This window comes from Engystomops pustulosus, chromosome 8 (assembly GCF_040894005.1).
Source record: "Engystomops pustulosus chromosome 8, aEngPut4.maternal, whole genome shotgun sequence".
In the NCBI taxonomy this organism is placed as follows: domain Eukaryota; kingdom Metazoa; phylum Chordata; class Amphibia; order Anura; family Leptodactylidae; genus Engystomops; species Engystomops pustulosus.
Genome location: NC_092418.1, coordinates 8,442,354 through 8,465,016, shown reverse-complemented (window position 1 = coordinate 8,465,016; position 22,663 = coordinate 8,442,354). Strand labels below are relative to the sequence as shown.

General features: G+C 48.2%; 1 protein-coding gene across 1 annotated transcript in view; it reads right to left on the bottom strand.

Annotated features, from left to right (window-relative positions):
* LOC140075727 (T-box transcription factor TBX6-like) overlaps nt 1–22,663 on the bottom strand; it is a gene marked incomplete at its 5' end in the record, with an annotated part of 51,981 nt that overhangs the window by 13,316 nt on the left and 16,002 nt on the right. The window lies entirely within an intron of this gene.

The following is a 22,663-nucleotide window of genomic DNA, read 5'->3' as shown; positions in this document are numbered from 1 at the left end:
GTCCTGTTCTACACAGAACCTGGTATAGTCCATGATATCCTGTTCTACACAGAACCTGGTATGGTCCATGATGTCCTGTTCTACACAGAACCTTGTATGGTCCATGATGTCCTGTTCTATACAGAACCTTGTATGGTCCATGAGGTCCTGTTCTACATAGAACCTGGTATAGTCCATGATGTCCTGTTCTATACAGAACCTTGTATGGTCCATGAGGTCCTGTTCTACATAGAACCTGGTATAGTCCATGTTGTCCTGTTCTACACAGGACCTGGTATGGTCCATGATGTCCTGTTCTACACAGAACCTGGTATAGTCCATGATGTCCTGTTCTACACAGAACCTGGTATGGTCCATGATGTCCTGTTCTACACAGGACCTGGTATGTTACATGATGTCCTGTTCTATACAGAACCTTGTATGGTCCATGATGTCCTGTTCTATACAGAACCTGGTATGGTCCATGATGTCCTGTTCTACATAGAACCTGTATAGTCCATGAGGTCCTGTTCTACATAGAACCAGGTATGGTCCATCATTTCCTGTTCTACATAGAACCTGGTATAGTCCATGATGTCCTGTTCTACACAGAACCTGGTATGGTCCATGATGTCCTGTTCTACACAGAACCTTGTATGGTCCATGATGTCCTGTTCTATACAGAACCTTGTATGGTCCATGAGGTCCTGTTCTACATAGAACCTGGTATGGTCCATGATGTCCTGTTCTATACAGAACCTGGTATAGTCCATGATGTCCTGTTCTATACAGAACCTGGTATGGTCCATGATGTCCTGTTCTATACAGAACCTGCAATGGTCCATGATGTCCTGTTCTACATAGAACCTGGTAGGGTCCATGGTGTCCTGTTCTACACAGAACCTGGTATAGTCCATGATGTCCTGTTCTACACAGAACCTTGTATGGTCCATGATGTCCTGTTCTACACAGAACCTGGTATGGTCCATGATGTCCTGTTCTACACAGAACCTGGTATGGTCCATGATGTCCTGTTCTACACAGAACCTGGTATAGTCCATGATGTCCTGTTCTACATAGAACCTGGTATGGTCCATGATGTGATGTTCTACTCAGAACCTGGTATGGTCCATGATGTCCTGTTCTATACAGAACCTGGTATAGTCCATGATGTCCTGTTCTACATAGAACCTGCTATGGTCCATGATGTCCTGTTCTACACAGAACCTGGTATAGTCCATGATGTCCTGTTCTACATAAAACCTGCTATGGTCCATGATGTCCTGTTCTACACAGAACCTGGTATGGTCCATGATGTCCTGTTCTATACAGAACCTGGTATGGTCCATGATGTCCTGTTCTACACAGAACCTGGCATGGTCCATGATGTCCTGTTCTACACAGAACCTGGTATGGTCCATGATGTCCCGTTCTACACAGAACCAGGTATGGTCCATGCTGTCCTGTTCTACACAGAACCAGGTATGGTCCATGATGTCCTGTTCTACACAGAACCAGGTATGGTCCATGATGTCCTGTTCTACATAGAACCTGCTATGGTCCATGATGTCCTGTTCTACACAGAACCAGGTATGGTCCATGATGTCCTGTTCTACACAGAACCAGGTATGGTCCATGATGTCCTGTTCTACACAGAACCAGGTATGGTCCATGATGTCCTGTTCTACATAGAACCTGCTATGGTCCATGATGTCCTGTTCTACACAGAACCAGGTATGGTCCATGATGTCCTGTTCTACACAGAACCTGGTATGGTCCATGATGTCCTGTTCTACACAGAACCTGGTATAGTCCATGATGTCCTGTTCTACATAGAACCTGGTATGGTCCATGATGTGATGTTCTACTCAGAACCTGGTATGGTCCATGATGTCCTGTTCTATACAGAACCTGGTATAGTCCATGATGTCCTGTTCTACATAGAACCTGCTATGGTCCATGATGTCCTGTTCTACACAGAACCTGGTATAGTCCATGATGTCCTGTTCTACATAAAACCTGCTATGGTCCATGATGTCCTGTTCTACACAGAACCTGGTATGGTCCATGATGTCCTGTTCTATACAGAACCTGGTATGGTCCATGATGTCCTGTTCTACACAGAACCTGGCATGGTCCATGATGTCCTGTTCTACACAGAACCTGGTATGGTCCATGATGTCCCGTTCTACACAGAACCAGGTATGGTCCATGATGTCCTGTTCTACATAGAACCTGTATAGTCCATGATGTGATGTTCTACATAGAACTTGGTATGGTCCATGATGTGATGTTCTACATAGAACCTGGTATGGTCCATGATGTCCTGTTCTACACAGAACCTGGTATGGTCCACGATGTCCTGTTCCACAAAAAACCTGGTATGGTCCATGATGTCCTGTTCTACACAGAACCTGATATGGTCCATGATGTCCTGTTCTACATAGAACCTGGTATAGTCCATGATGTCCTGTTCTACACAGAACCTGGTATAGTCCATGATGTCCTGTTCTACATAGAACCTGGTATGGTCCATGATGTCCTGTTCTACATAGAACCTGGTATGGTCCACGATGTCCTGTTCCACAAATAACCTGGTATGGTCCATGATGTCCTGTTCTACATAGAACCTGGTATGGTCCATGATGTCCTGTTCTACACAGAACCTGGTATGGTCCACGATGTCCTGTTCCACAAATAACCTGGTATGGTCCATGATGTCCTGTTCTACACAGAACCTGATATGGTCCATGATGTCCTGTTCTACATAGAACCTGGTATAGTCCATGATGTCCTGTTCTACACAGAACCTGGTATAGTCCATGATGTCCTGTTCTACATAGAACCTGGTATGGTCCATGATGTCCTGTTCTACATAGAACCTGGTATGGTCCATGATGTCCTGTTCTACATAGAACCTGGTATGGTCCATGGTGTCCTGTTCTACATAGAACCTGGTATGGTCCATGAGGTCCTGTTCTACACAGAACCTGGTATGGTCCATGATGTCCTGTTCTACACAGAACCGGGTATGGTCCATGATGTCCTGTTCTACATAGAACCTGGTATGGTCCATGATGTCCTGTTCTACACAGAACCTGGTATGGTCCATGATGTCCTGTTCTACATAGAACCTGGTATGGTCCATGATGTCCTGTTCTACATAGAACCTGGTATGGTCCATGATGTCCTGTTCTACACAGAACCTGGTATGGTCCATGATGTCCTGTTCTACATAGAACCTGTATAGTCCATGATGTGATGTTCTACATAGAACTTGGTATGGTCCATGATGTCCTGTTCTACATAGAACCTGGTATGGTCCATGATGTCCTGTTCTACACAGAACCTGGTATGGTCCACGATGTCCTGTTCCACAAATAACCTGGTATGGTCCATGATGTCCTGTTCTACACAGAACCTGGTATAGTCCATGATGTCCTGTTCTACACAGAACCTGGTATAGTCCATGATGTCCTGTTCTACATAGAACCTGTATAGTCCATGATGTCCTGTTCTACATAGAACCTGGTATGGTCCATGATGTCCTGTTCTACATAGAACCTGGTATAGTCCATGATGTCCTGTTCTACATAGAACCTGGTATGGTCCATGATGTCCTGTTCTATACAGAACCTGGTGTAGTCCATGATGTGATGTTCTATACAGAACCTGGTATAGTCCATGATGTCCTGTTCTACATAGAACCTGGTATAGTCCACAATGTCCTGTTCTACACAGAACCTGGTATAGTCCATGATGTCCTGTTCTACACAGAACCTGGTATAGTCCATGATGTACTGTTCTACATAGAACCTGGTATAGTCCACAATGTCCTGTTCTACACAGAACCTGGTATAGTCCATGATGTCCTGTTCTACACAGAACCTGGTATAGTCCATGATGTCCTGTTCTACACAGAACCTGGTATGGTCCATGATGTCCTGTTCTACACAGAACCTGATATGGTCCATGATGTCCTGTTCTACATAGAACCTGGTATAGTCCATGATGTCCTGTTCTATACAGAACCTGGTATGGTCCATGATGTCCTGTTCTACACAGAACCTGGTATGGTACATGATGTCCTGTTCTATACAGAACCTTGTATGGTCCATGAGGTCCTGTTCTACATTGAACTTGGTATAGTCCATGATGTCCTGTTCTACACAGAACCTGGTATGGCCCATGATGTCCTGTTCTATACAGAACCTGGTATGGTCCATGATGTCCTGTTCTATACAGAACCTTGTATGGTCCTTGATGTCCTGTTCCATACAGAACCTTGTATGGTCCATGATGTCCTGTTCTATACAGAACCTTGTATGGTCCATGATGTCCTGTTCTACACAGAACCTGGTATGGTCCATGATGTCCTGTTCTACATAGAACCTGTATAGTCCATGATGTCCTGTTGTACACAGAACCTGGTATGGTCCATGATGTCCTGTTCTACACAGAATCTGCTATGGTCCATGATGTCCTGTTCTACACAAAACCTTGTATGGTTCATGGTGTCCTGTTCTACGCAGAACCTGGTATGGTCCATGGTGTCCTGTTCTACACAGAATCTGCTATGGTCCATGAGGTCCTGTTCTACACAGAACCTGGTATAGTCCATGATGTACTGTTCTATACAGGACCTTGTATGGTCCATGATGTCCTGTTCTATACAGAACCTTGTATGGTCCATGATGTCCTGTTCTATACAGAACCTTGTATGGTCCATGATGTCCTGTTCTATACAGAACCTTGTATGGTCCATGGTGTCCTGTTCTATACAGAACCTTGTATGGTCCATGATGTCCTGTTCTATACAGAACCTTGTATGGTCCATGATGTCCTGTTCTATACAGAACCTTGTATGGTCCATGGTGTCCTGTTCTATACAGAACCTTGCATGGACCTGGTACCAGGTTGGAAGATGCAGCAATCACTGCGGCTCCACATTCAGGGATGGGATGCGGCGCCTCCTGGTGGTGAGATGATGAAATTGCTATAAAACTCCAATCAAACTGGAAATCACTTTTTGACTAATTGAAGTATTTCCAGTGACATTGATCGGGATCGGTCTCCCCCTGTCAGTGATTGCGGGGTACACGCAGGGTGAGCATCACCACAGGCTCGGACAGGTGGGCACACCCCGGGCAGGTGGGTGTCATATCTCCGGGTGTCATGGGGAAGGTATAAAGTCATTAGCAGGGATACATTATAAGGTCATTATAAGGTCACCGCTATGTGCGAGGCCCATATAATACGAGGCCCCCGTATTATATATGATGGTATTATATATGGTGGTGATATTATATATGGGGGTATTATATATAAAGGTATTATATATGGAGGTATTATATATGGCGGTATTATATATGAATGTATTATATATGGAGGTATCATATATGGGGGTATTTTATATGGAGGTATTATATATGGGGGTATTATATATGGAGGTATTATATATGGCAGTATTATACATGGCGGTATTATATATGGAGGTATTTTATATGGCGGTATTATACATGGCGGTATTATATATGGAGGTATTATATATGGCGGTATTATACATGGGGTATTATATATGGTGGTATTATATATGGTGGTATTATATATGGGGGTATTATATATGGGGGTATTATATTTGGTAGTATTATATATGGTAGCATTATATATGGGGGTAGTATATATGGTGGTATTATATGTGGTGGTATTATATGTGGTAGTATTATATATGGTGGTATTATATATGGTAGTATTATATATGGGGGTATTATATATGGCGGTATTATACATGGCGGTATTATATATGGGGGTATTATATATGGCGGTATTATACATGGAGGTATTATATATGGCGGTATTATATTTGGTAGTATTATATATGGTAGTATTATATATGGGGGTATTATATATGGGGGTATTATATATGGAGGTATTATATATGGGGGGTATTATATATGGCGGTATTATACATGGCGGTATTATATATGGGGGTATTATATATGGTGCTATTATATATGGGGGTATTATATATGGGGGTATTATATATGGAGGTATTATATATGGTAGTATTATATATGGAGGTATTATACATGGAGGTATTATATATGGGGGTATTTTATATGGAGGTTTTATATATGGGGGTATTATACATGGAGGTATTATATATGGTAGTATTATATATGGGGGTATTATATATGGGGTATTATATATGGAGGTATTATATATGGGGTGTGAGACACTGAAGGGGTTAACTGTGGATGGGCGGTATGTTTCCCCTAGGTTTTGCTATTATGCAAGGCCTTAGTGCTGAGGTTGTGTTGTCCAGCACCTTGGACACAGGTGATGGGAGCAGCCTAATCAGTCTGCATAAAGCCACTCTGGAAGTGTTGTCTCTCTGGAAGGAGGCTGGAGAGCACACAGCCCTGACCTCTGTGCCTGGAGCAGCCAAGTGATTTTTTGTTAGTGGTGAGTCAGAGAACCATTGTTTAGTTAGCACCCTGAAGGGTAGGATATTATTTTGTTTTTGATGCCTGAATGTAAAGGCTGCTTTATTTTTCCTACTGAAATAAACACAGGCGAGACCTGTTTTGGACTGTACTTTGGTGTCACTGTCGTGAACTGCATCACAGCACCCCGCTACCATGGTCTCTACTGGGCCAAAACCCCCACATATGGTGGAGGATGCGGGCAGTTCAAAAAGACACACACCTGAAAGGCTTGATACATCCTGCAACATTGCATGGCCTGGGTGAAAGCAGCAGGCAAAGTGCAGGATACAGCCAAGATGGAGGACTTTATTAAATACCTGCAAGAGGAGGCCAGAGCTAATCGGCAGCAGCAGCAGGAAGAGTCCCAGGCTAATCGGCAGCTGCAGCAAGCCATGCTCCAGCAGCAGGAGGAGAGGTCCCGCCAGCAGCAAGCCATGTTCCAGCTGCAGGAGGAGAGGTCCCGCCAGCAGCAGGAGGAGAGGTCCCGCCAGCAGCAAGCCATGTTCCAGCTGCAGGAGGAGCGGTCCCGCCAGCAGCAGGAAGAGTCCCGAGCCATGTTCCAGCTGATGATGGAGAAGCTTTCTGGCATTATGGCAGCACCGCAAGCGACGACTACTGAGGGGTCCCATACTGGTCTACAAGGGTACCCGGTTGTCCAGCGTTCCGCACGGGCTGCAGTACAAAAGGCTTTACAAAAAATGGCGACGACCGATGACGTGGAGGCGTATCTCACTGTGTTCGAGCGAGTAGCTGAGCGAGAGGAGTTACCGGCTGAGCAGTGGGCAGATGTCCTGGCACCGTTCCTGACCGGCGAGTCGCAGAAGGCTTACTACGACCTGAGTGAAACGGAGGCCCGTGAGTACCCCCAGCTAAAGGCGGAGATTCTGGCTCGTCTTGGGGTCACCATACAAGTTCGTTCCAGCCGGGTCCACCAGTGGGCTTACTCAGAAAAACTACCCCCGCACTCCCAAATGCATGACCTGATCCATCTTGTCCGGAAGTGGCTACAACCAGAGGACTGCACCCCAGCACAGATGGTGGAGAGAGTGGTCCTCGACAAGTTCACCCGTTCTCTGCCCTCTCGGCTCCAGCGATGGGTTGGACAGGCCGGTCCCACAAAAGCTGAGGAGCTCGTGTCCCTAGTAGAGAGGTATCGGGCTACGGAGGACCTTCTACTTACCTCTCCTACACGAAGCAGTGCCAGTGACAGGGTCACCAAACCAGCTGGTAAGACTGCTACTGCGGAAAAGGGGAGACATGTCAGGTTGGGAGGGGGTTCATTGGGGGGCTTGGATACCCAGAAACCCAGTGAGGCTCGTGACAGAGGTCATGGCCGTATCCAGTGCTGGCGGTGCCATGAAATGGGCCATATTGCTGCCAACTGTCCACTGTCAGTGGAGCCAATGGACTGCAACCAGACCCGGCGAATGTCACTGTTTGCCCGGCCGGTTCTGGCTGCCGAGTCAGTCACGGATGCAGAACCCCAAGTGTGCATGGTCACAATCGGTGGTCACACGGTGGAAGCCTTGCTAGACTCAGGGAGTCTGGTCACCCTGGTGCGGGGAACTTTGGTTGATCCTGGACTATACAGTGGGCGGAAAGTGGGAGTGTTGTGTATACATGGGGACACTCGCGAATATCCCACTGCTGTCATCAACCTACATACCCCTTGTGGTACTATTGCCCATGAAGTGGGGGTGGTGGGGACCCTGTTTCATGAGGCTATTATCGGCAGAGACTTACCGGTGTTTTGGGACCTCTGGAGACGAAGACCCACCTCAGGTGCTGTTGCAGATAATGGACATCAGGTATGTCCGGCCTTAGCCCCTGAACCCTTTGAGGCCGATGTACCCACACCAGCAGTAGGGGTGACCCCATGTGATGAATTCTCTCCCCTAGAGGTCCTAGCTGGTGAGGTCGAGGGCCACGAGGAGGTGGCCGACATGCCGGACTTTGAGATTTCCCGTGAAAATTTTGGGGCTGCACAGCTACAGGACCCTACCTTGTTTAAAGCACGGGAGAATGTTAAGGTGATAAATGGGGTACTCCAAATACCAGGGGCTGACAAAATATACCCCCGAATGGTGATTGTTGGGGAACTGTTGTACAGGGTCGACCAGATACGGGGTGAGGAGGTTGAGCAACTTGTAGTACCCCAATCTCACCGTAGGCTGGTGCTAGAGTTGGCACACAAACATGTGCTGGGAGGGCATTTAGGTGCTGAGAAGACCCGAGAGAGGATCCTGCAGAGATTTTTCTGGCCCGGGGTGTGGGAGGAGGTAAACCGGTATTGTAGCTCCTGTCCTGAGTGCCAACTTACTGCCCCGGTCTCCCACTTCAGGAGTCCTTTGGTCCCGCTACCAATCATAGAAGTGCCCTTTGAACGGATTGCAATGGATCTGGTTGGCCCCATAGTCAAATCCTCAAGGGGGCACCAATACATCCTGGTTATCCTGGACTACGCTACGCGGTATCCCGAGGCGATTCCATTAAGGAACACCTCCTCCAAAAATATTGCTAGGGAGCTGTTCCAGGTATTCTCACGCACAGGCCTCCCCAAGGAAATCTTGACTGACCAGGGTACCCCATTCATGTCTAGGGTAATGAAGGAGATGTGTAAGTTACTGCAGGTAAAACAGCTCCGCACCTCGGTATATCATCCTCAGACAGATGGCCTGGTCGAGAGGTTTAATAAGACCTTGAAGGGGATGCTAAAGAGGGTGGTCAGCAAAGATGGGAAGGACTGGGATTGTTTGTTGCCTTATTTGATGTTTGCCATACGTGAAGTTCCCCAGTCCTCCACGGGTTTCTCACCCTTTGAGCTGTTATATGGCCGTTCCCCACGTGGGCTTTTGGATGTAGCCAAGGAGACCTGGGAACAGGAGAGGACCCCCCACCGTAGTCTGATTGAACACGTCTCCCTTAGGCAGGACCGCATAGCGGCGGTAATGCCCCTTGTAAAGGAGCACATGACAATGGCACAAGAGGCCCAGTCTAGGGTCTACAATAGGTCAGCCAGACTCAGGACCTTTAACCCAGGCGACAGAGTGCTAGTTCTGGTGCCCACCGTTGAGAGCAAGTTCTTGGCAAAATGGCAAGGACCATATGAGGTCATGGAGAAAGTGGGGGAGGTAACCTACAGGGTATCTCAGCCGGGGAGGAGGAAACCCGAACAGATATACCACGTGAACCTCCTAAAGCCATGGAGGGAAAGAGAGTCCCTGATGGCCGTGGGAGTAGAAAAAGCTTCTGTCCCCAAGAAGGTGACACCGGAGGTAGGTGTACCCGATGCCAAGGTGCCTGAAGTACGGATCTCGGAGTCCCTCTCCAGGGCCCAGGTTCAGGAAGCGAAGGAGTTTGTGCTCCGCAATGTGGATGTGTTCTCTAAGTTACCGGAACGTACTTCAGTCATCAAGCATGACATCATAACCGAACCCCACATCCGGGTACACCAAAAACCCTACCGGGTCCCTGAAGCGCGCCGGCTTGCCATATCCGAAGAAGTCAGGCAGATGTTAGACCTGGGGGTTATCGAGGAGTCTAAAAGTGACTGGTCGAGTCCTATTGTGTTGATTCCCAAACCTGATGGTTCCCTACGGTTCTGCAATGACTTTAGGAAGTTGAACGAGGTGTCCAAATTTGATTCTTATCCCATGCCCAGGGTTGACGAGTTGATAGAATGACTTGGACAGGCTAGATTCTTCTCCACCCTTGACCTGACGAAAGGGTATTGGCAGGTGCCCCTTACAGACAAGGCTAAAGAGAAGACCGCTTTTGTTACTCCTGATGGGCTTTTTCAGTACGTGGTACTCCCCTTTGGGCTACATGGGGCTCCCGCCACATTCCAGAGGTTAATGGATCTCGTGCTAAAACCTCACCGGAGATATGCCTCGGCCTATCTGGATGACATCATAGTTTATAGTAACGATTGGGAGAGTCACCTGGCCAAGGTGCAAGCAGTGGTAGACTCCCTGAGGGCAGCAGGGTTGACAGCGAACCCCTAAAAATGTGCACTGGGTCTGGAAGAGGCCCGTTACCTGGGGTACCGTATTGGGCGAGGTGTCATCAAACCCCAAGTAAATAAAGTGGAGGCGATACAGCAGTGGCCACGACCTATGAGCAAGAAGCAAGTGAGGGCTTTCCTAGGCATAGTGGGCTATTATCGCCGATTTATTCCAGATTTTGCTACCATAGCGGCACCCCTGACTGACCTGACCATGGGTAGCAGGGCGGTGATGGTAAAGTGGAGTGAAGAGGCTGAGGGGGCGTTTCAGCGACTTAAGACGGTTTTGTGCGAGGGACCGGTACTGATCACCCCTGACTTCACCAAGACCTTTATTGTGCAGACTGACGCTTCGGACGTGGGCTTAAGGGCTGTCCTGTCCCAAGTAGTGGAGGGTGAGGAACATCCCGTGACATACCTGAGCCGCAAGCTCGCACCCCCTGAGAAGGAGTATAGCAGAGGTGCTTGGCGATTAAATGGGCTCTGGAATCCCTGAGGTATTACTTAGTAGGGCGACAGTTTACACTGGTGACCGATCACTCTCCCCTCACCTGGATGAGTCAGGCCAAAGAGAGGAACGCCAGGGTCACAAGGTGGTTCCTAATGCTGCAGAATTTAAAATTCACGGTGGAACATCGAGCAGGAAAGCTGCATGGGAATGCCGATGCCCTGTCTCGTACCCACTGTCTGATGGCCAAAAGTGTTCGCCCCCACAGGGTCAAACAGAGGGGAAGGGTATGTGAGACACTGAAGGGGTTAACTGTGGATGGGCGGTATGTTTCCCCTAGGTTTTGCTATTATGCAAGGCCTTAGTGCTGAGGTTGTGTTGTCCAGCACCTTGGACACAGGTGATGGGAGCAGCCTAATCAGTCTGCATAAAGCCACTGAGCAGAGCTGGAAGTGTTGTCTCTCTGGAAGGAGGCTGGAGAGCACACAGCCCTGACCTCTGTGCCTGGAGCAGCCAAGTGATTTTTTGTTAGTGGTGAGTCAGAGAACCATTGTTTAGTTAGCACCCTGAAGGGTAGGATATTATTTTGTTTTTGATGCCTGAATGTAAAGGCTGCTTTATTTTTCCTACTGAAATAAACACAGGCGAGACCTGTTTTGGACTGTACTTTGGTGTCACTGTCGTGAACTGCATCACAGCACCCCGCTACCATGGTCTCTACTGGGCCAAAACCCCCACATATGGTGGAGGATGCGGGCAGTTCAAAAAGACACACACCTGAAAGGCTTGATACATCCTGCAACATTGCATGGCCTGGGTGAAAGCAGCAGGCAAAGTGCAGGATACAGCCAAGATGGAGGACTTTATTAAATACCTGCAAGAGGAGGCCAGAGCTAATCGGCAGCAGCAGCAGGAAGAGTCCCAGGCTAATCGGCAGCTGCAGCAAGCCATGCTCCAGCAGCAGGAGGAGAGGTCCCGCCAGCAGCAAGCCATGTTCCAGCTGATGATGGAGAAGCTTTCTGGCATTATGGCAGCACCGCAAGCGACGACTACTGAGGGGTCCCATACTGGTCTACAAGGGTACCCGGTTGTCCAGCGTTCCGCACGGGCTGCAGTACAAAAGGCTTTACAAAAAATGGCGACGACCGATGACGTGGAGGCGTATCTCACTGTGTTCGAGCGAGTAGCTGAGCGAGAGGAGTTACCGGCTGAGCAGTGGGCAGATGTCCTGGCACCGTTCCTGACCGGCGAGTCGCAGAAGGCTTACTACGACCTGAGTGAAACGGAGGCCCGTGAGTACCCCCAGCTAAAGGCGGAGATTCTGGCTCGTCTTGGGGTCACCATACAAGTTCGTTCCAGCCGGGTCCACCAGTGGGCTTACTCAGAAAAACTACCCCCGCACTCCCAAATGCATGACCTGATCCATCTTGTCCGGAAGTGGCTACAACCAGAGGACTGCACCCCAGCACAGATGGTGGAGAGAGTGGTCCTCGACAAGTTCACCCGTTCTCTGCCCTCTCGGCTCCAGCGATGGGTTGGACAGGCCGGTCCCACAAAAGCTGAGGAGCTCGTGTCCCTAGTAGAGAGGTATCGGGCTACGGAGGACCTTCTACTTACCTCTCCTACACGAAGCAGTGCCAGTGACAGGGTCACCAAACCAGCTGGTAAGACTGCTACTGCGGAAAAGGGGAGACATGTCAGGTTGGGAGGGGGTTCATTGGGGGGCTTGGATACCCAGAAACCCAGTGAGGCTCGTGACAGAGGTCATGGCCGTATCCAGTGCTGGCGGTGCCATGAAATGGGCCATATTGCTGCCAACTGTCCACTGTCAGTGGAGCCAATGGACTGCAACCAGACCCGGCGAATGTCACTGTTTGCCCGGCCGGTTCTGGCTGCCGAGTCAGTCACGGATGCAGAACCCCAAGTGTGCATGGTCACAATCGGTGGTCACACGGTGGAAGCCTTGCTAGACTCAGGGAGTCTGGTCACCCTGGTGCGGGGAACTTTGGTTGATCCTGGACTATACAGTGGGCGGAAAGTGGGAGTGTTGTGTATACATGGGGACACTCGCGAATATCCCACTGCTGTCATCAACCTACATACCCCTTGTGGTACTATTGCCCATGAAGTGGGGGTGGTGGGGACCCTGTTTCATGAGGCTATTATCGGCAGAGACTTACCGGTGTTTTGGGACCTCTGGAGACGAAGACCCACCTCAGGTGCTGTTGCAGATAATGGACATCAGGTATGTCCGGCCTTAGCCCCTGAACCCTTTGAGGCCGATGTACCCACACCAGCAGTAGGGGTGACCCCATGTGATGAATTCTCTCCCCTAGAGGTCCTAGCTGGTGAGGTCGAGGGCCACGAGGAGGTGGCCGACATGCCGGACTTTGAGATTTCCCGTGAAAATTTTGGGGCTGCACAGCTACAGGACCCTACCTTGTTTAAAGCACGGGAGAATGTTAAGGTGATAAATGGGGTACTCCAAATACCAGGGGCTGACAAAATATACCCCCGAATGGTGATTGTTGGGGAACTGTTGTACAGGGTCGACCAGATACGGGGTGAGGAGGTTGAGCAACTTGTAGTACCCCAATCTCACCGTAGGCTGGTGCTAGAGTTGGCACACAAACATGTGCTGGGAGGGCATTTAGGTGCTGAGAAGACCCGAGAGAGGATCCTGCAGAGATTTTTCTGGCCCGGGGTGTGGGAGGAGGTAAACCGGTATTGTAGCTCCTGTCCTGAGTGCCAACTTACTGCCCCGGTCTCCCACTTCAGGAGTCCTTTGGTCCCGCTACCAATCATAGAAGTGCCCTTTGAACGGATTGCAATGGATCTGGTTGGCCCCATAGTCAAATCCTCAAGGGGGCAACAATACATCCTGGTTATCCTGGACTACGCTACGCGGTATCCCGAGGCGATTCCATTAAGGAACACCTCCTCCAAAAATATTGCTAGGGAGCTGTTCCAGGTATTCTCACGCACAGGCCTCCCCAAGGAAATCTTGACTGACCAGGGTACCCCATTCATGTCTAGGGTAATGAAGGAGATGTGTAAGTTACTGCAGGTAAAACAGCTCCGCACCTCGGTATATCATCCTCAGACAGATGGCCTGGTCGAGAGGTTTAATAAGACCTTGAAGGGGATGCTAAAGAGGGTGGTCAGCAAAGATGGGAAGGACTGGGATTGTTTGTTGCCTTATTTGATGTTTGCCATACGTGAAGTTCCCCAGTCCTCCACGGGTTTCTCACCCTTTGAGCTGTTATATGGCCGTTCCCCACGTGGGCTTTTGGATGTAGCCAAGGAGACCTGGGAACAGGAGAGGACCCCCCACCGTAGTGTGATTGAACACGTCTCCCTTAGGCAGGACCGCATAGCGGCGGTAATGCCCCTTGTAAAGGAGCACATGACAATGGCACAAGAGGCCCAGTCTAGGGTCTACAATAGGTCAGCCAGACTCAGGACCTTTAACCCAGGCGACAGAGTGCTAGTTCTGGTGCCCACCGTTGAGAGCAAGTTCTTGGCAAAATGGCAAGGACCATATGAGGTCATGGAGAAAGTGGGGGAGGTAACCTACAGGGTATCTCAGCCGGGGAGGAGGAAACCCGAACAGATATACCACGTGAACCTCCTAAAGCCATGGAGGGAAAGAGAGTCCCTGATGGCCGTGGGAGTAGAAAAAGCTTCTGTCCCCAAGAAGGTGACACCGGAGGTAGGTGTACCCGATGCCAAGGTGCCTGAAGTACGGATCTCGGAGTCCCTCTCCAGGGCCCAGGTTCAGGAAGCGAAGGAGTTTGTGCTCCGCAATGTGGATGTGTTCTCTAAGTTACCGGAACGTACTTCAGTCATCAAGCATGACATCATAACCGAACCCCACATCCGGGTACACCAAAAACCCTACCGGGTCCCTGAAGTGCGCCGGCTTGCCATATCCGAAGAAGTCAGGCAGATGTTAGACCTGGGGGTTATCGAGGAGTCTAAAAGTGACTGGTCGAGTCCTATTGTGTTGATTCCCAAACCTGATGGTTCCCTACGGTTCTGCAATGACTTTAGGAAGTTGAACGAGGTGTCCAAATTTGATTCTTATCCCATGCCCAGGGTTGACGAGTTGATAGAATGACTTGGACAGGCTAGATTCTTCTCCACCCTTGACCTGACGAAAGGGTATTGGCAGGTACCCCTTACAGACAAGGCTAAAGAGAAGACCGCTTTTGTTACTCCTGATGGGCTTTTTCAGTACGTGGTACTCCCCTTTGGGCTACATGGGGCTCCCGCCACATTCCAGAGGTTAATGGATCTCGTGCTAAAACCTCACCGGAGATATGCCTCGGCCTATCTGGATGACATCATAGTTTATAGTAACGATTGGGAGAGTCACCTGGCCAAGGTGCAAGCAGTGGTAGACTCCCTGAGGGCAGCAGGGTTGACAGCGAACCCCTAAAAATGTGCACTGGGTCTGGAAGAGGCCCGTTACCTGGGGTACCGTATTGGGCGAGGTGTCATCAAACCCCAAGTAAATAAAGTGGAGGCGATACAGCAGTGGCCACGACCTATGAGCAAGAAGCAAGTGAGGGCTTTCCTAGGCATAGTGGGCTATTATCGCCGATTTATCCCAGATTTTGCTACCATAGCGGCACCCCTGACTGACCTGACCAAGGGTAGCAGGGCGGTGATGGTCAAGTGGAGTGAAGAGGCTGAGGGGGCGTTTCAGCGACTTAAGACGGTTTTGTGCGAGGGACCGGTACTGATCACCCCTGACTTCACCAAGACCTTTATTGTGCAGACTGACGCTTCGGACGTGGGCTTAAGGGCTGTCCTGTCCCAAGTAGTGGAGGGTGAGGAACATCCCGTGACATACCTGAGCCGCAAGCTCGCACCCCCTGAGAAGAACTATAGCATAGGTGCTTGGCGATTAAATGGGCTCTGGAATCCCTGAGGTATTACTTAGTAGGGCGACAGTTTACACTAGTGACCGATCACTCTCCCCTCACCTGGATGAGTCAGGCCAAAGAGAGGAACACCAGGGTCACAAGGTGGTTCCTAATGTTGCAGAATTTCAAATTCACGGTGGAACATCGAGCAGGAAAGCTGCATGGGAATGCCGATGCCCTATCCCGTACCCACTGTCTGATGGCCAAAAGTGTTCGCCCCCACAGGGTCAAACAGAGGGGAAGGGTATGTGAGACACTGAAGGGGTTAACTGTGGATGGGCGGTATGTTTCCCCTAGGTTTTGCTATTATGCAAGGCCTTAGTGCTGAGGTTGGGTGTCCAGCACCTTGGACACAGGTGATGGGAGCAGCCTAATCAGTCTGCATAAAGCCACTGAGCAGAGCTGGAAGTGTTGTCTCTCTGGAAGGAGGCTGGAGAGCACGCAGCCTTGACCTCTGTGCCTGGAGCAGCCAAGTGATTTTGTTAGTGGTGAGTCAGAGAACCATTGTTTAGTTAGCACCCTGACGGGTAGGATATTATTTTGTTTTTGATGCCTGAATGTAAAGGCTGCTTTATTTTTCCTACTGAAATAAACGCAGGCGAGACCTGTTTTGGACTGTACTTTGGTGTCACTGTCGTGAACTGCATCACAGCACCCCGCTATCATGGTCTCTACTGGGCCAAAACCCCCACAGGGGGTATTATATATGGGGGTATTATTATATATGGGGGTATTATTATATATGGAGGTGTTATATATGGTGGTATTATATATGGCGGTATTATATATGGGTGTATTATATATGGCGACATTATTATATATGGTGGTGGCAGGCAGTATCACACAGGAGAGGATTAGATACACAGCTCAGCAGTCAGTATCACACAGGATAGGATTAGATACACAGCTCAGCAGACAGTATCACACAGGATAGGATTAGATACACAGCTCAGCAGGCAGTATCACACAGGAGAGGATTAGATACACAGCTCAGTAGACAGTATCACACAGGATGGGATTAGATACACAGCTCAGCAGACAGTATCACACAGGATAGGATTAGATACACAGCTCAGCAGACAGTATCACACAGGATAGGATTAGATACACAGCTCAGCAGACAGTATCACACAGGAGAGGATTAGATACACAGATCAGCAGTATCATACAGGATAGGATTAGATACACAGCTCAGCAGGCAGTATCACACAGGATAGGATTAGATACACAGCTCAGCAGACAGTATCACACAGGATAGGATTAGATACACAGCTCAGCAGGCAGTATCACACAGGATAGGATTAGATACACAGCTCAGCAGGCAGTATCACACAGGATAGGATTAGATACACAGCTCAGCAGGCAGTATCACACAGGATAGGATTAGATACACAGCTCAGCAGACAGTATCACACAGGATAGGATTAGATACACAGATCAGCAGTATCATAGAGGAGAGGATTAGATACACAGCTCAGAAGACAGTATCACACATGATAGGATTAGATACACAGCTCAGCAGACAGTATCACACAGGATAGGATTAGATACACAGATCAGCAGTATCATAGAGGAGAGGATTAGATACACAGCTCAGAAGACAGTATCACACATGATAGGATTAGATACACAGCTCAGCAGGCAGTATCACACGGCATAGGATTAGATACACAGCTCAGCAGACAGTATCACACAGGATAGGATTAGATACACAGCTCAGCAGACAGTATCACACAGGATAGGATTAGATACACAGCTCAGCAGACAGTATCACACAGGATAGGATTAGATACACAGCTCAGCAGACAGTATCACACAGGATAGGATTAGATACACAGCTCAGCAGACAGTATCACACAGGATAGGATTAGATACACAGCTCAGCAGACAGTATCACACAGGAGAGGATTAGATACACAGCTCAGCAGACAGTATCACACAGGAGAGGATTAGATACACAGATCAGCAGTATCATACAGGAGAGGATTAGATACACAGCTCAGAAGACAGTATCACACATGATAGGATTAGATACATAGCTCAGCAGGCAGTATCACACGGGATAGGATTAGATACACAGCTCAGCAGACAGTATCACACTGGATGGGATTAGATACACAGCTCAGCAGGCTGTATCACACAGGATAGGATTAGATACACAGCTCAGCAGACTGTATCACACAGGATAGGATTAGATACACAGCTCAGCAGACAGTATCACACAGGATAGGATTAGATACACAGATCAGCAGTATCATAGAGGAGAGGATTAGATACACAGCTCAGAAGACAGTATCACACATGATAGGATTAGATACACAGCTCAGCAGGCAGTATCACACGGGATAGGATTAGATACACAGCTCAGCAGACAGTATCACACAGGATAGGATTAGATACACAGCTCAGCAGACAGTATCACACAGGATAGGATTAGATACACAGCTCAGCAGACAGTATCACACAGGATAGGATTAGATACACAGCTCAGCAGAAAGTATCACACAGGATAGGATTAGATACACAGCTCAGCAGACAGTATCACACAGGATAGGATTAGATACACAGCTCAGCAGTCAGTATCACACAGGAGAGGATTAGATACACAGCTCAGCAGACAGTATCACACAGGATAGGATTAGATACACAGCTCAGCAGACAGTATCACACAGGATAGGATTAGATACACAGCTCAGCAGTCAGTATCACACAGGATAGGATTAGATACACAGCTCAGCAGACAGTATCACACAGGATAGGATTAGATACACAGCTCAGCAGACAGTATCACACATGATAGGATTAGATACACAGCACAGCAGGCAGTATCACACAGGATAGGATTAGATACACAGCACAGCAGGCAGTATCACACAGGATAGGATTAGATACACAGATCAGCAGACAGTATCACACAGGATGGGATTAGATACACAGCTCAGCAGACAGTATCACACAGGATGGGATTAGATACACAGCTCAGCAGACAGTATCACACAGGATGGGATTAGATACACAGCTCAGCAGACAGTATCACACAGGATGGGATTAGATACACAGCTCAGCAGGCAGTATCACACAGGATGGGATTAGATACACAGCTCAGCAGGCAGTATCACACATGATAGGATTAGATACACAGCTCAGCAGGCAGTATCACACATGATAGGATTAGATACACAGCTCAGCAGGCAGTATCACACATGATAGGATTAGATACACAGCTCAGCAGACAGTATCACACAGGATAGGATTAGATACACAGCTCAGCAGACAGTATCACACAGGATAGGATTAGATACACAGCTCAGCAGGCAGTATCACACAGGAGAGGATTAGATACACAGCTCAGCAGGCAGTATCACACAGGAGAGGATTAGATACACAGCTCAGCAGACAGTATCACACAGGATAGGATTAGATACAGCAGAGATTATGGGGTGGTGGTTCAGTTCCCTGTATATAGTTTGGGGGTCTTGTCCTGTGTGGGGTCCTGGGGCAGGTGGTGGGATGCTGTGACACACTCCTGAATTCTTGGTGATTTTGTGCTCCATTAGGGGCAGTGCAGGAGAGTGAGGGGTTAATGTGGTCAGGATGGGGTTACACCTACATGTGAACAGAGCTCAAAGCAGAAGACCCTGAGCCACATGTCACCCCCCCCCCCATACCAGGGACATCTGTGAGGAGGGGGCGCCCCAACACTGGAGGTATCTAATCATGTGTCAGCTGTGTATCTAATCCTATCCTGTGTGATACTGCTGAGCTGTGTATCTAATCCTCTCCTGTGTGATACTGTCTGCTGAGCTGTGTATCTAATCCTATCCTGTGTGATACTGCCTGCTGAGCTGTGTATCTAATCCTATCCTGTGTGATACTGCTGAGCTGTGTATCTAATCCTATCCTGTGTGATACTGCCTGCTGAGCTGTGTATCTAATCCTATCCTGTGTGATACTGCTGAGCTGTGTATCTAATCCTATCCTGTGTGATACTGCTGAGCTGTGTATCTAATCCTATCCTGTGTGATACAGCCTGCTGAGCTGTGTATCTAATCCTCTCCTGTGTGATACTGTCTGCTGAGCTGTGTATCTAATCCCATCCTGTGTGATACTGCCTGCTGAGCTGTGTATCTAATCCTATCCTGTGTGATACTGTCTGCTGAGCTGTGTATCTAATCCCATCCAGTGTGATACTGTCTGCTGAGCTGTGTATCTAATCCTATCCTGTGTGATACTGTCTGCTGAGCTGTGTATCTAATCCTATCCTGTGTGATACTGTCTGCTGAGCTGTGTATCTAATCCTATCCTGTGTGATACTGTCTGCTGAGCTGTGTATCTAATCCTATCCTGTGTGATACAGCCTGCTGAGCTGTGTATCTAATCCCATCCAGTGTGATACTGTCTGCTGAGCTGTGTATCTAATCCTATCCTGTGTGATACAGCCTGCTGAGCTGTGTATCTAATCCCATCATGTGTGATACTGTCTGCTGAGCTGTGTATCTAATCCTATCCTGTGTGATACTGTCTGCTGAGCTGTGTATCTAATCCTCTCCAGTGTGATACTGTCTTCTGAGCTGTGTATCTAATCCTCTCCTGTGTGATACTGTCTGCTGAGCTGTGTATCTAATCCTATCCTGTGTGATACTGCCTGCTGAGCTGTGTATCTAATCCTATCCTGTGTGATACTGTCTGCTGAGCTGTGTATCTAATCCTATCATGTGTGATACTGCCTGCTGAGCTGTGTATCTAATCCTATCATGTGTGATACTGCCTGCTGAGCTGTGTATCTAATCCCATCCTGTGTGATACTGTCTGCTGAGCTGTGTATCTAATCCTATCCTGTGTGATACTGTCTGCTGATCTGTGTATCTAATCCTATTCTGTGTGATACTGCCTGCTGTGCTGTGTATCTAATCCTATCCTGTGTGATACTGCCTGCTGAGCTGTGTATCTAATCCTATCCTGTGTGATACTGCCTGCTGAGCTGTGTATCTAATCCTATCATGTGTGATACTGTCTGCTGAGCTGTGTATCTAATCCTATCCTGTGTGATACTGTCTGCTGAGCTGTGTATCTAATCCTATCCTGTGTGATACTGACTGCTGAGCTGTGTATCTAATCCTATCCTGTGTGATACTGTCTGCTGAGCTGTGTATCTAATCCTCTCCTGTGTGATACTGACTGCTGAGCTGTGTATCTAATCCTATCCTGTGTGATACTGTCTGCTGAGCTGTGTATCTAATCCTATCCTGTGTGATACTGTCTGCTGAGCTGTGTATCTAATCCTATCCTGTGTGATACTGTCTGCTGAGCTGTGTATCTAATCCTATCCTGTGTGATACTGCCTGCTGAGCTGTGTATCTAATCCTATCCCGTGTGATACTGTCTGCTGAGCTGTGTATCTAATCCTATCCCGTGTGATACTGCCTGCTGAGCTGTGTATCTAATCCTATCATGTGTGATACTGTCTTCTGAGCTGTGTATCTAATCCTCTCCTCTATGATACTGCTGATCTGTGTATCTAATCCTATCCTGTGTGATACTGTCTGCTGAGCTGTGTATCTAATCCTATCCTGTGTGATAGTCTGCTGAGCTGTGTATCTAATCCTATCCTGTGTGATACAGCCTGCTGAGCTGTGTATCTAATCCCATCCAGTGTGATACTGTCTGCTGAGCTGTGTATCTAATCCTATCCCGTGTGATACTGCCTGCTGAGCTATGTATCTAATCCTATCATGTGTGATACTGTCTTCTGAGCTGTGTATCTAATCCTCTCCTGTATGATACTGCTGAGCTGTGTATCTAATCCTCTCCTGTATGATACTGCTGATCTGTGTATCTAATCCTCTCCTGTGTGATACTGTCTGCTGAGCTGTGTATCTAATCCTATCCTGTGTGATACAGTCTGCTGAGCTGTGTATCTAATCCTATCCTGTGTGATACAGCCTGCTGAGCTGTGTATCTAATCCCATCCAGTGTGATACTGTCTGCTGAGCTATGTATCTAATCCTATCATGTGTGATACTGTCTTCTGAGCTGTGTATCTAATCCTCTCCTGTATGATACTGCTGATCTGTGTATCTAATCCTCTCCTGTGTGATACTGTCTGCTGAGCTGTGTATCTAATCCTATCCTGTGTGATACTGTCTGCTGAGCTGTGTATCTAATCCCATCCAGTGTGATACTGTCTGCTGAGCTGTGTATCTAATCCTTTCCTGTGTGATACAGTTTCCTGAACCATGTATCTAATCCATTGATGTGTGATACGGTCTCCTGAGCCAGGTATCTAATCTGTTGTCGTGTGATATAGTCTCCCGAGCCAGGTATCTAATCTGTTGTCGTGTGATATAGTCTCCCGAGCCATGTATCTAATCTGTTGATGTGTGATACGGTCTCTCGAGCCAGGTATCTAATCTGTTGATGTGTGATACGGTCTCCCGAGCCAGGTATCTAATCTGTTGATGTGTGATACGGTCTCCTGAGCCAAGTATCTAATCTGTTGATGTGTGACACGGTCTCCCGAGCCAGGTATCTAATCTGTTGATGTGTGATACGGTCTCCCGAGCCAGGTATCTAATCTGTTGATGTGTGATACGGTCTCCCGAGCCAGGTATCTAATCTGTTGATGTGTGATACGGTCTCCCGAGCCAGGTATCTAATCTGTTGATGTGTGATACGGTCTCCCGAGCCAGGTATCTAATCTGTTGATGTGTGATACGGTCTCCCGAGCCAGGTATCTAATCTGTTGATGTGTGATACGGTCTCCCGAGCCAGGTATCTAATCTGTTGATGTGTGATACGGTCTCCCGAGCCAGGT